Consider the following 15,366-nt stretch of genomic DNA (forward strand, 5'->3'; position numbering starts at 1 on the left):
ATCAGCCAAATTGCAAAAGTTCACTCCTACAGATAACCAGCATTTCATAAATCAGGGTTAAATCAGACGGGTAAAGATGGCTCATAACTCTTCAGCATATCACTCCCTGCTTAGCACCTTCTTCTTGTTGCTGCTGTTCTAATGTATTCTATTGCTTTTCTCACTCATGGCTTATCTCACTACATAGTTTATAAGCACAGAGATGGCCAAGGACCATCACTCACACTCCTCCCAACACTTTTAGGCCAAGTCTGGCACCTCACAAGCTATCCCTACACTTAAGAATTTAATTTCTGAGGAGTTTGGATTCATTTCACCAGTTCATATTATATGCTGGTACAAAACCATAGTTCCTTGTGGTTTCCCCTCAAAGTACTCAGGCACACACGTCACATACCTAAGAGAGCTCACTTCTGAGTGGACCGACACGCAATGGGTCTCATAAAGAAACCTAAAAAAATAATAAAATAAAATAAAGAAAGAAAGAAACCTGGGTCGCCCCAATGCCAGAACTTGTCCCAGCCATAAAGCAGGATACCTAGGGCCACACTGGAACTACACTGCACAGAGTAGATCAGAGCCTCTGCATGACACAGAAAAAAAACATTAAAGCCAAATAAACCATAGCAGATGGTAACGGTAACTTCGGAGACACCAGCAATTAGCTGGTACAATCCAGGAGATGTCTGAAGAGAGAGGTAGAGGAGAATTACTATCATTTTCTAGGGCAGACTATGGGAGTATCCTGGGTTTCAAGAATCCGGATAGGTTTGGAGGGAGAGTACCAACTATGCAAAGAGCACCTGAGAAGTCAGCTGCTGCAACTGGGGCGGGAAGAGCCTTAGAGAGTGTGGACATGTGGGAAGCGCACTGGGGGCTTCGGGCACCATCAGCAAGACTTGCTCTGGGCGGAACTCCTTGTTTCAGAGGTTCTGCAGGGACACTGTGAGGGAACAGGCAGCCCAGTAAATTCTCACTTCATCTGTCCTTGTATCTTTGATTTTCAGGGCTCAGCAAGTTGCCCTCATCCGTGTTTTGCTCATTGCTTCACCTCCTCTCAACCCTGTTTATGTTTTATTTTACCCACTAAATATTCAGCACTAGTTTTCTGGGGTTTTTTAGTAAATTTATGCATTTATTTATTTATTTTTGGCTGAGTTGGGTCTTCGTTGCTGCGCGCAGGCTTCCTCTAGTTGTGGCGAGCGGGGGCTACTCTTCGTTGAGGTGCGCGGGCTTCTCATTGCGGTGGCTTCTCTCATTGCAGAGCACACACTCTAGGCGCGGGGGCTTCAGTAGTTGCAGCACACGGTAGTTGTGGCACACATGGGCTTAGCTGCTCCGCGGCATGTGGTATCTTTCCGGATCAGGGCTCAAACCCGTGTCCGCTGCATTGGCCGGCGGATTCTTAACCACTGCGCCACCAGGGAAGTCCTTAGCACTAGTTTTTGCTTCACACTAATCACAGTCGCCAGCTATTGACTGAACATGATACTGTGGATAAAGGAAAGGAGAATGATCTAGCAGGACCCTGTAGGGTGAAGATGCCAACAACAGCAGAAGACGAGGAGCCTGCCAATCACACCTTTCGAGAAATTCATCAGATGGCATCTGCAGAGATCTACAGGTTTATAGCCTCCTCATTCTTTCAGAAGAACACACCACATATTTAAAAATAAAAATGCATGCTTTATAGCATGAACTTTTCACTGAGTCAAAAGTTAAATGCAAGACAAGGATAGAGTTGCATGCCAACAATTAAGAGAAAGCGGAGCAAAACCTTTGTAAGTGGCCCTGTGGACTCGGAGTGGCAGAGGAATGACCCCGTGTCCACTCACTGGGTGGGGGAAAGGCAGGTTATGGCAATGGGGTGCTCTCTGAATTGAATTTACAAAATTCACAAAGATATATTATGTAGTTACAGTGATGAAGCATCAACATGGTTATTTATGTCTGAGTTGGGAGCATCTGTGGAGATTTAGGGATATTCCGTACACATCTAGAAGAGATGAGAATATAACTTAAAGCCAAAGTCTTAAGTATTGTGAAAAAGGTATTACTTGAAGTTGAACTGTGATAAGAAGTTATCATATTTGGAGTATATATTTTTTCACTCAGAGACAATTCTGTATGAGAGAAGCTGACTCCAGGAAGCCCTGCAAAAAATGATGATGGTCCTTTCCCAAAATTTTTTCATTAACTACACTTTGCTCATCCTTCACCATATCCCTTGTCCTCTCATCCTGTCCGTGCATGAATTTCCTGAGACAGGGAGGCCCAATTGATTAGAAATGTCTCCAGGTCACTGGGCAACAAAGGGGCTCAGAGCACTGCTGGAAGGGGAGCTAAGATAATTACAAATCACCTGCGTAGCGCAGGATCGATGCTACCACTGAGGTGCCTAATTCCACTGGAACACAGAAAGGAAGAGATGAACTCCTGCTGGTGGAGAAAGGAGGGTTCCAGCCACTTCTTCTGGACCGTGACCATCTGGAGGGGTATCAGTAGGTAGACTTTAGCATCAAAAATTATCCATTTTTGATTTAACTTAAGAATGACTGAAGAAAATACAATCTATGAGGGGAAGAGAAAACCAGTGGAAAACATTAGAATTGTTTTCAATATTTGAAGGACTGCCAGGTTGAGAAGAATGAGTGTTTGCTTTGAGGTCTTCCAGAGAGAAAACCCAAGACGTACCAAGGGGGAAATGCAGAAAGGCAAACCTGAGCTCCACAACATAAACTCGTTCCTACCAATTTAGGACTGAAGTCAATTATGGTAAAAAAGACTACCTTTTCCTTCAAAACTCTACATGCAGCAAAGAGACCAACAGGAAGAGCGTATTCTCCACATAAACAGTCACCTCACCTAGATAATTCCTGGAAAACATAAAATGTTAAGTATATTTTTGTAAACATGTTAATTACAAGTGTAAAAAGACAAATATTCCACTCAAACATAGACGTTTACTCTATTGTCGTTGTTTTCCCCCAGTAGCTAATCAAGTCTTGCAGATGAGAAAAACAGCCACAAGTTATCTGGATAAGCACTGATCAATTATGACACCCCACAACAGAATAAGAAGAAGAAAACTGACTTCAGATGGGTTAAAAAATATGTCATCAACCACCTTGATGACAGATTCAGTATTCATACATTAGGCACCAGGAAAGAGCCCGAGGAAGGAATCTGACACTTTTTGACATCCCTGCTGGCACACACATTCTCCAGAACTCCGGAAAGCCCTATTTCTCGATAACCAGGTTAAGTATCATCGACAGGTGTATTTCATAAGTATGGGAAAGGCACTGAGATTTCAAAAAACACAGTGGATCTTCTTCCTTACGTCACAGTGGAGCTGTGATATATTCCAAGGGCAGACACTCACTCTAATCATTTGAAACAAAGGGACAGACTTATTCATCCAACTAATCAATATGGATTCCCTGGTCCCGAAAAGAAGTATAAATCAGCGGCTGCTCCATGGTCAGTTTTCTCATCTACCCCTCCTCCTGGCCAAAGGAAGGGGGAGAGTGGAACATGTGTCAGTGTGAAAAGGAGTCGGGCTTTTATATCGACAGACTCAGCCACTGGGCTGCAAATGCTCCATGGAAGCTGAGCTCAGATCAATGTTGCTGATGGTAAGAAAGGGGAGTTTGTGGGGCCTGGGTATTTATTACTTTTCATCTAATCACAGTGTGTGGATTGCAAAAGATGCTGTTGTTTGTTAGGGAACCAAAAAAAATCATGCCAAGTGTGCATCTGCCCATCTAGCAAGATGCACATTCCCTTACAGGAAGTATTTGGCTCATATCTTGTGCTGTTTAAAGTCGACCAATCACTCCACTTTTGATGAGCACCGAACAGGTATCAGATAGTATTACGCTTCTGCTCTCTGCCCCGTTATAACTGCTTCCCATCCCTCGTCAGCAAATGGCTTCAGGGCTTTGTAAGGGTGCCTCTGCGGCTGCGTGCTGGACCGACCCCCCACCACCACTACCCCCGCATGCTGCGTGGAGGGACACTGCCTCCCCCGCTTCCTTCCTCCGTGTGCGCATGCTCACACATCAAGCATCCTTATCAGCCTGCCTCCTCCTCAGTCACAGCACTGACTCGTGGAAAGCATCTGAAGATATAAAAACTGCCTTTTCTGGCTCACTAGGCCACGAGCAGATTTCTTTCATCTTTGTGCTGGACCCTGAGATATGCTGCCCAGACACCCCCGCAAGGGAGGGCTCGCTGCCCCGGGCTGAGAATGCTGTGAGCCTTTGGCGACCACCTCAGCTGCAGAGCTGCCTCGCCCAAGCTCATGCATCTCCCCGGGGTGGCCCATATCTAATGGCTGTTAGATGCTTAAGTGTAAAGTCCTGGCCCTCTATGCATGGCTCTGGACGATTCTGGGCGGCCATTCTAGGCCTAAAGCTCCCCATGGGTTCAGGCAAGAGTACTGCTGGGCCAGGACTGCCGCTCAGATTCTCCACGTCCTAATTTTTCCCCTCCCTTCAACAACTGTTGGTCCCAAGGTCACTCCTTATTAAGCATCCTGCTTAATAAACTCAGGGTGTGCTTCCTAAAGAACCCAACCCAGGACTTCCCTGGTGGTCCGGTGGTTAGGACTCCACGCTTCCACTGCAGGGAACACCGGTTCGATCCCTGGTCGGGGAGCTAAGGTCCTGCATGCTGCGTGGCAGGGCCAAAAAAAAAAAAGCATTTTCTCATTCCTTATCTGCCACTGGATCTAGTTTTCTTAAAAAAGAAAAATAGGGACTAACCCCACATAGCACTTTTTAGTACAAATTGTAACACTTGGGCAAGCAATCAGTTCACTAGGGAGAGGAATTATATGATCCTTACCCTTAAATGTATTCTCTGCGATCTCACGGGAGAGAGAACATTATTACATGTGGGGCAGCTCTAATTACAAGAAATAACTGCAGGTAAATACAAGGTAGCTCCCCCACCTCAGATGACAAATTTTACCAAGAGACAAAGCCACCCTGTGAAAAACGCCAACATTTTCATCTCCACAACATTACAAGGAAGTGTCAAGTCCAAAAAAATCAACCCAAGGAAAAGCACATTTGACAAATACCTGCTAACAGGCGCTCGTTATTCCACCTGCAATGGAGTTTTAATCAGTAAAACAGGAAACATACCATAGACTTAATACCCACAGATATAGTTATCTGCTAACAGTCAGTAAAAGTCTTTAAGATCAGAGTGAATAAAGTGTAGTGGGAGAGCAAAGGGAAAGCATCTTTCCTAAATGCTATATAACTTGAGGGCGTATTCCAGATCTGAGCATTACAGCTTAAGTCCATATCCTATAATTCCTTGTGACTGTTGGATATTCATTGTTAGTTATTTCTAATTCCATTAGAGTCACCTGGAGAGCTTTAAAAATACTGACGCCAAGTTCCACTAACAAAGGTTGATTTCATTGTTCTGGGTAGCCCAGGAATCAGGATTTTTAAAAGCAGGGTCTGGGTTATTCTCATGTACAGCCAAGGTTTGGGAACCATCATTCATAGGCACTCAAGATGTAGCTGCTCATGTTTTCCCTTAAATCTCACCAGCTCAGTTAACCTGTGCTGATGCATCTCTTCCTCACTCGGTCACTCCTTTGCAAGTATTCTATAAGGCGAAAAGAGGTGCCTCACAGTTGCTCCCAGCTATGAAGCAGACTCTGATGTTTTGCCTTCTATGGTTCCAGTAATGTCACCCTTGAGCCACTGTTCTGTACTCCTGGGGAGGCTCCTGTTGTGAGTCCTCCCTCCCAGGAAAGTTACAGTCTGCCAACTGGCACTGTCCGCAAGACCCCCACTACTGTGCAAAACCTCCTGTGATTGTCAGCATCGTCTCCAGGCCCTGGTGTACAATATCCCACAGAGAATTTGTCTGAAAACAGTCTTTATGTCCATGAGACAAGCTGCTATTTAAATATTCAGGACAAATCCCATGGGATTCCCAAATGCCCCGTCATTACCCTCCAAACCTATTTGAAAGCACAGCCTCTATTTCACTGTAAATTTCCTCTCTGTTTTGATGAATCCCAGTTAACTCGTCTTCTCAATTTCTCATTTCTCTTCATTCTTCTCACCTATCTTATGGGCACATATATCCCTTATATTCCAATCTCAAGAGCAATTCTGCATCTATGAGTTTATCATATAAAAATGCACATAGGATTTTTTGCATAATGTTGAATATTCAAGGATGCTCACATGCAATGTTATTAGCACTAGCAAATAATTAGCAAACACCTAAGTGTCTCTCAGTACGGCAATGGTTAATAAATCCATGGTATCCCCATCCTAGAAGTAACTAATAATACTAGAAATAAGAAGGTGTACCTGTTTGTGCCTACATGGAAAATTTCTGATAGATATTTTTTTTAAAAAAAGAAAGCAAGCTGAACTGAATGAAGAAATAGATATTCTGAAGAGACCAATCACTAGAACTGAAAAAGAATCTGTAATAAAAAAAAAAACCCTCCCTACAAACAACAGCCCAGGACCAGATGGCTTCATAGGTGAATTCTACCAAACATACATAGAAAAACTCATACCGATCCTTCTCAAACTCTTCCAAAAGATTGAAGAGGAGGGAACACTCCCAAAGACATTCTATGAAGCCACCATCACCCTGATACCAAAAGCAGACAAAGATACCACCAAGAAAAGAAAATTACAGGCCAATACCTTTTTTTTTCTTTTTGGCTGCACTGCGCAGCTTAAGGGCTCTTAGTTCCCCGACCAGGAAATGGCCAGACTACCCAAAGTGATCTACAGATTTAACGGGATCCCTATCAAAATATGCAAGACATTTTTCATGGAACTACAATAAATAATCCTAAAATTTATATGGAATCACAAAAGACCCAGAATTGCCAAAGCAATCCTGAGGAACAAGAACAAAGCTGGAGGCAATACCCTTCCAGACTTCAGACAATACTACAAAGCTACAGTAACCCAAACAGCATGGTACTGGCACAAAAACAGACATACAGATCAATGGAACAGAAAAGAGAACCCAGAAATAAACCCACACACTTAACAATCAATTAATCCTCAACAAAGGAGGCAAGAATATACAACGGAAAAAAGACAGTCTCTTCAACAAGTGGTGCTGGGACAGTTGGACAGCCACATGTTAGGACACACACCACACCATGCACAAAAATAAACTCAAAATGGCTTAAAGACTTAAACATAAGACATGACACCATAAAACTCCTAGAAGAAAACATAGGCAAAATATTCTCTGACATAAATCATACCATACCACTGTTTTCTTAGGTCAGTCTCCCAAGGCAATAGAAACAAAAGCAAAAATAAACAAATGGTACCTAATCAAACTTACAAGCTTTTGCACAGCAAAGGAAACCATAAACAAAACAAAAAGACAACCTACAGACTGGGAGAAATATTTGCAAATGATGTGACTGACAAAGGCTTAATTTCCAAAATATACAAACAGCTCATACAGCTCAAAAACAAACAACCCAATCGAAAAATGGGCAGAAGACCTAAATAGACAATTCTCCAAAGAAGACATACAGATGGCCAACAGGTACATGAAACGATGCTCAACATCACTAATTATTAGAGAAATGCAAATCAAAACTACAATGAGGCACCACATCACGCCACTCAGAATGGCCGTCATTAAAAAGTCTATAAATAACAAATGCTGGAGAGGGTGTGGAGAAAAGGGAACCCCCCTACACTGTTGGTGGGAATGCAAGTTGGTGCAGCCACTATGGAAAACAGTATGGAGGTTCCTCAAAAAACTAAAATTAGAGTTGCCATATGATCCAGCAATCTCATTCCTGGGCATATATCCGGACAAAACTGTAATTCAAAAGGATACATGCACCCCTATGTTCATAGCAGCACTTTCCCGATAACCGACATGGAAACAACCTAAATGTCCATCGACAGAGGAATGGATAAAGAAGATGTGGTGCATATATACAATATATGGCTGGAATATTTCTCAGCCATAAAAGAACAAAATAATGCCATTTGCAGCTACATGGATGGACTTAGAGATTATCATACTAAGTAAAGTAAGTCAGAAAGACAAATACCATATGATACCACTTATATGTGGAATCTAAAATATGACACAAATGAACTTATCTGCAAAACAGAAACAGACTCACAGACATAGAGAACAGACTTGTGGTTGCCAAGGGGGAAGGATGGGATAGGGATGGATTGGGAGTTTGGGGTTAGCAGATGCAAATTATTATATATAGAATGGATAAACAACAAGGTCCTACTGTATAGCACAGGGAACTATATTCCATATCCTCTGGTAAACCATAATGGAAAAGAATATAAAAAAGAATGTATACATATGTTTAACTGAATCACTTTGCTGTACAGAAGAAACTAACACAACATTGTAAATCAACTATTCTTCAACAAAGAAAGAAAGGGAGCTGCAGAATAATATGTATAGTATACCCCATTATGTAAAAAAAAGTACAAAATTAGTTGTCTATCTAGAAACAAAACTACATACACATATATCAATACATACACATATACACAGATATGCACACAAATGCACAGAAAAAGAGGTATGGAAGAGCCTTCCAAACTACTCACAGTGACACATGCAAGGAGTCCTGTAGAACTGAGAATGGGATGGGATGAAGGACAACTTACACTGAAGTCACTTCTATAATTCCTGCACTCCTTACCTACATTTACAAATCGTTTTGGAATTGTTTTTAAATTAAATGAGAAGATTACCCACCCAGATATGGTAATTAGGTCATTAATAAGTTTGGCAAGATCTTCAGCACCCTGGTGGGGTGAGGGCCAAAAGATGGTAGTTGATGGGGAGATCATCTCCAAACCTTCATGTTGCACCATTTTATTATGGTAAATCTACTGTCACACACCCAAAGATGCATTCTGGCTTACAGAACCTGAAGCTTATACAATTTGGGGATGTCTAAGAAAAAGAAAATTAGTAATATAAAATTTTATTTGAATAAGAAAACACAAATGTCAAAAACATCAGAAAATATTTATTGTTTGTCTGACATGCCTTCAATAATAATTTTCCAGATATTCACATCTGGCTCTGGACATTCATGCCTTTCTCCTCTCACCACTTCCGATGCCCAGAGCCATAGGATGTGATTCTACAACCACAGGTTTTCTGGCCCTGTGCTTTCATGTCATGATGCGAAGTGGGTCAGCTAGTGGGTGGTAAGAATATTCCTGGAAAACATTCCTATACTGGTATGACCAGCAATAATTTAACTCTACATGGAAATGACCGCAAACCACACAACATATGTTATTAACCCTAACCAAATGTATGTCCGAATCAACTTCTCTTTAGCTGGATTCCCAAAATGCCTGTGACCTCTCCATCACTCCCTGACAGGAAGTGTGACAGTGAGACCAGCCTTTGTGTGTGTGATCAAGAATAATCTCAAGAATATTAAGTTCTTGATGGGGGAGAGCATGATGAATATAGGTAAAAGAGTGAAATGGGCAAAAACAATACAGGACATTTTTGTCTAGTGTACCATTCCAGGCTATATAGGAGGTGAAAATAACCCATATATACTGGTTGTATCACAAATCTCTTCTAATAGTTTAGCAGCTGGGATATTTCAAGATGCCCCAATCCAACCATCTCCCCTCTATAAAGATTTGACAGCATCACCTTCTGTAGAAAAACCTGTGATATGGCTTAACTGCTCTAGAATTGAGTCCTGATTTCCAAAGCTTGACCCTCAAAACTTTCATAATTTGGTCCTGTCCAAATTTCACATCTCCCCATGTACCCCCAGGGTATCCCCACCCTACCCACACCCATCTACACGAGGGATTATCTAGACAAAATGCCCTTCCATATCCCACTGACTTTCCAGAATATTTGTCCTTTCCTCTTCTTTCTGTCAGTAAAAAACCTTACTTATTATCCTACAAGACTCAACTCAAATACTGCCTTCTAGCTAAAGCACAGCACAGTCTACCTCATTGGAATTCACTGCTTCCTCTTCAGCCTCCCAAGGCATTCGGCACAGGATTCTATTATTACACATAACACACAGCACGGTCAGGCCTGGAGTTGTAATTGTACCCATGTGGGCTCTCTGGCACCCAGGTGGATCTTACTGATCATTGGTCTGCATGTGGGGAGCAAGTGATCAATAAATCTTTGTAGACTTGAATTAGGCTGGATAATTGCAAAATTATGTCACCGAAAGTCAGTCTTGTTAGAAAGCCTATGAAATGCCAAATGTGGCCTTTACTGCAGGTTGTCTAAGAGAACTACTAAGCAGCTACTGTACCCTAGTGTTAAAAGATATTTCTTTGGAAAAACAAAATAAAGTTAAAATCATGACTGTCATACAAATGTACAATGAACACTTGCAAAAGGGAACCAGTAAGAAGTTAAAATTTGTTCAAAGAATTCTGAGAAGACAGGCATATAGAGGCAGTCGGGGATACTGAAATGAGTTTACAAATAGATGTAAAACTGGTGAACAGCCCCAAGGCAAGTATGGAACCAGAAAAAATTTATTTACATCTTTATAGACAATAATCACTTGCATTACTATCAGGTTCCCACAACTTACAGAGTTGTAAAATGGCTCAAACATATGACCTAGAAGAGTACACTAGAAGGACATCCATTTATCATTTTTGCTCCTTTCAAAGTCTTTCACATTTCCTAACTGCTTCCCTCCCATGATCATAATAATTTCAAAGATTATTCTTGATTACAAAAAAGGCAGTCTCATTAGGATTGGCCTAGCAACTCACTACTTGTTAATTGCCTCTTTACTTGTCCGTCTCCTCCATTAAAATGCCAACTTCCCAAGGAAAAAGCCCAAAGCTGTCTTTGTTTTAAATATTAATTCTTGTTTCAATAAATTAATATTTTCTGTGTTTTGTTGGAACATATTGGTCAAGAAAAGCCACCATAATGTGTTTGTTCCCTCGAGTAGAATATTTGTGAGCTGCAGAAGCTAATGAAATTTCTTTTCCAAATATGTCTTTATCTAGAAAAACGAGCTCTTTAGCATTAGGGAGTAATGACCTAGTTTGCTAAATTGTTTAATATCAGTGCGCTCAAGCACTAAAGAGCACAGGACAGCTCTGATATGCTTGCTGAAAGTTAGAAACATGACACTTACAACTAAATCCAGCTTTACCATTTGGTCAAAAGGAATTTCAATCATATTACTACCACTGTTTCTGAAATCTACTAGCAGTTTCCTACACCTGTTTATAAAGAGATCAATATAAAGATCGATTTAAGAGATGCCCACTGTGTTTCTATAAAAGGTTCAACATATAGATGGACTCTACACTTGAAAAAACCATTTGTTATGTGTAATTATAATAGAAAATACTGGAAAACTTTTAAATGCCCAACCAGAGGAATACAGTTTTGGAAAAGGAGATTCATTAATAACATGTACTGTCATGCAGTTATTTTAAAATGATCATATTGAAAACTATGCTTCCAAAAGGAAAAATATACGATCCATTAAAATGAAATAGAACATAAAAGATTTATACCTACTTAAAAGTATATAATCATTGGAACAAGGCTTGAACAGTAATAATGCATATTGAAAAGAACTGTATTATAGGACACATTTTCTATATTTAACATTTCCTTTGTGTTGTTACATCAACGTGTTAGACATTTTTTTAAAAGAAAGAAAGGAAAAAAGAAATGGTATTCTATAAAGTGTCTTCAGTAGCCTGTGATTTGGGTCCTTGTAAAAGCTAAGGTAAAGGGTTTCATTATGCTCTGTTTTGCTAACGGACATCTGATGTCCTTCTCCTGGTGTGATTTTCATTATAGCTATTTTCAAAGTGCTTGAATCAGGATTAGTTACTTAGTAAGAGGCTTCTTGTTCTTTCAGTCACTAACACAATTCGGCCTGAAATGCAGAATTCATCACTTTGTTGGGTCCTTTAAGGGCTGGGCCACCATGACCTTGAAAATCCCCAAAGAGAATGAATTGGACTTTAACGATACCACCATTCAAACAAGGGGTCTTGGATTTATCATCTGCCCTCCAACCTCACACCTTCCACAGGGCACAGGACCTAAATAGATTGATGTGACCTGACTATACCTGTTTGCGGGGAGTGACCTGATTAGACTGAAGTCTTGCCCACTGGACTCTTCCATGGAAGTCGGCAGGTGCCAGGAAACAAGCTCTGGGGCAGTGCTGTGTTCTTCCTAAAAACAGCTTTGTGGAAGACAGCCCCCTGCTCAAATGACATTTTGTGGCAAAAGGAATACTCCCAAACAGATTTATATTCTGTGAAGCAAATAAACACCTGTTTTACGAAATTGAGTTATTTGTAGTGAGGTGGATGGACACAGAGTCTGTCATACAGAGTGAAGTAAGTCAGAAAGAGAAAAACAAATACCGTACGCTAACACATATATATGAAATCTAAAAAAAAAAAAAAAAAGGTTCTGAAGAACCTAGGGGCAGGACAGAAATAAAGACGCAGACATAGAGAATGGACTTGAGGACACAGGGAGGGGGAAGGGTAAGTGGGACAAAGTGAGAGTGGCATGGACTTATATATACTATCAAATGTAAAATAGCTAGCTAGTGAGAAGCAGCCACATTGCACAGGGAGAACAGCTCAGTGCTTTGTGACCACCTAGAGGGGTGGGATAAGGAGGGTGGGAGGAGACGCAAGAGGGAGGGGATATGGGGATATATGTATATGTATAGCTGATTCACTTTGTTATAAAGCATAAACTAACACACCATTGTAAAGCAATTATACTCCAATAAAGATGTTTAAAAAAAAAAACACCTGGGGCTTCCCCGGTGGCGCAGTGGTTGAGAGTCCGCCTGCCGATGCAGGGGACACGGGTTCGTGCCCTGGTCTGGGAAGATCCCACATGCCACGGAGCGGCTGGGCCCGTGAGCCATGGCCGCTGAGCCTGTGCATCCGGAGCCTGTGCTCCGCAACGGGAGAGGCCACAGCAGTGAGAGGCACGCGTACCGCAAAAAAAAAAAAAAAAAAAAAAATCTGTTCTAGACATCCACAACACACTCTTTGAGAAGCCAGCACATATGATGCAGTAAACGATAGCTCGTATGTATACATTTCCTTGGTGATTTCTTAGTGCTTATACTCGCGCTCTCGTCTCCTCTCATGTTTTGTCTGCAAGCAGGAGACTACGTGCTGGAGTGCTTTGGGATCTGTCCTTTTACTTCTACATACGCAGTAAATACTACGTGAGTATCGTGTGCATAAAATAGCAAATTGGGTCTAGAGACTCACGCTCCGAGGTGGGGGGGAGGGAAGTATTGTGTCCACCTCTCACGAGTAGATAGAGTTTCTCAACCAAAATGTGGTTCAGACGCTGAGGCTGATGACGCCACAAACTCACCAAGAAGGTATGGGCAGATTCATTGCTCACAAAATGAAGCCCTGTGGGGACAGCTGAGTGGATCCTAAGTTTGCCTAAGGATGCCCTGAGAGAGGAGAAGAGAGGCTGGACCGGGGTTCTGTGTTGGTTACGGGGTAGGGAAGGGGTCAGGTTCCTGCCCACGGGCCAGGGCTTGCGCTGTTGGAGCATCACGCTACTGCACGTAAGGAAGACCCTGGACTTTCTCATCACCCTTCCAAATGTGGGGCAAAGGAGAGGCAAAAGCAATGGGGATGAGAAGCTGTCAACAGGCAAACATCAAAATGGGGTCAGACTCTTTATTACAGGGGGATGAAGAAACAGCAATTCAAAATAAGTACATATTCTCTTCCCGTTCCTATGAAAAACTCCTGCCCCCCAAACTGTTCCCTTTAAAGATGCTTGCCCCCTCCAAATTGTAAATTGGAATTTACAATGTAGTACAGAAAGCAGTAAGTAAAGCAACCATCAGAATTACAGACAAAGAGCAAGGGCAGATCTATGCGTAGTTAATACAGCGAGCAGAGGAGAGGATATGTTAAGTAGGAGCCGGGAAGGCGCACCTGGCACCACGTTGTGGTGGAGAAGTGGAAGGCGGGAAGGCAGGAAGGCATTTCTGGCCAAGGAAACAGGATGTGCAGAGGCGTGGGAGAAAGAGAGCACGACCCACCGAGATTTTCAAGAGCTCAGGTGGGGCTACAGTGTAAACAAGGGCCGAGAAATGCGGCTGGAAGTTTCCATCCAGAGTAGGTCAGGAACAACCTTGAGAACAATATCCTAGAAAGAAGGTAAGGCGTTAGATCTGAAATAAAAAAGATTCCAGCTGCATTTTAGAAAAATCACCTTGCAGCCAACTGAAGGATGGATGAGATAGAGAGCAGAGGAGAATCCAGAATACTCATGGGAAGATGTTACACTGATGCGAGATGAGAAACTGACCCAGGACAGTCAGCAGCGGGGCAAGGTGCAGAGGTGGGAGGAGAGATCCTAACGAGGGGGCTGCTGCAGCACCTGCGCTTGCCCACACGGCCTCCAAGGGTAGCGGGTGGAGAGGAATTACAACGCAGAGGGAATTACAAGTGACTCCCAGCCTTCCCACCTGGTTGAGAGGGCAGAAAAACGTGTTTTGAAACAGTTGAGTGTGAGTTGTCTGGGTGACTTCCAGGCGATATCCAAAAAGCAAGAGGGGTAATGAGAGTGGAGATGGTGACATCAAACCACTCTCGGAGAAGGCGGGGTGAGGCCCTTCCCCTTCTAAAAGTACACAAAGGTCTGTCTCATGACACCTCACAAAATAAAAACATTGCTCCTCAGGATAGTGACATACTCAGGAGTCTTTGCATGGGGCAAAAAAGTATGTTGAGAGCCAAGTATACCCAATAATACTTCATTAAATGTTTATTTTAGGAACCAGCTTATACACTTGTCTTCGCTGAAAAAAATTTTTCGCATACTTTTAATGGTGATATCACTGGCAGAATACATAAAATCTGTCAAGAAAAGTCAGAAGATAAAGTCTGAGCCATGCACAATTATTAGCTGTTGCCTAATTGAGAAGCAACACGAATACACAGACATAAGCGCACACAGTATTAAAGGGTAAACGAGGAAAAGCAGGTCATCCCCCAAATCCAGAACCCCAAGTCTCCTCTCCAGATGCAATGAATATTGCCAGCTTCTTGTGCCTTTTCCCATAAATCTGAATTGCTTTGCTGTGAACGCAACTGGCCTTACAAGTAACCTTTCAAAAGGATTTACCTATTAAGAAACCTGTTTTCCAGTTTCAAGACCCACAGAGCCAGAACCGCCTTATAAGTAAGTTAAGCAGCTGAGGAATTGATCAAAGTAATCAATGCCTCTTAGACTGGGTTGGGTCAGTTTTTACTAGTTGAGTGATTTATTATCTGCTTTTATCTCCTGCAAAGTTTCAGC

The sequence above is a fragment of the Globicephala melas genome, chromosome 19, assembly GCF_963455315.2.
Source record: "Globicephala melas chromosome 19, mGloMel1.2, whole genome shotgun sequence".
Classification (NCBI taxonomy): Eukaryota; Metazoa; Chordata; class Mammalia; order Artiodactyla; family Delphinidae; genus Globicephala; species Globicephala melas.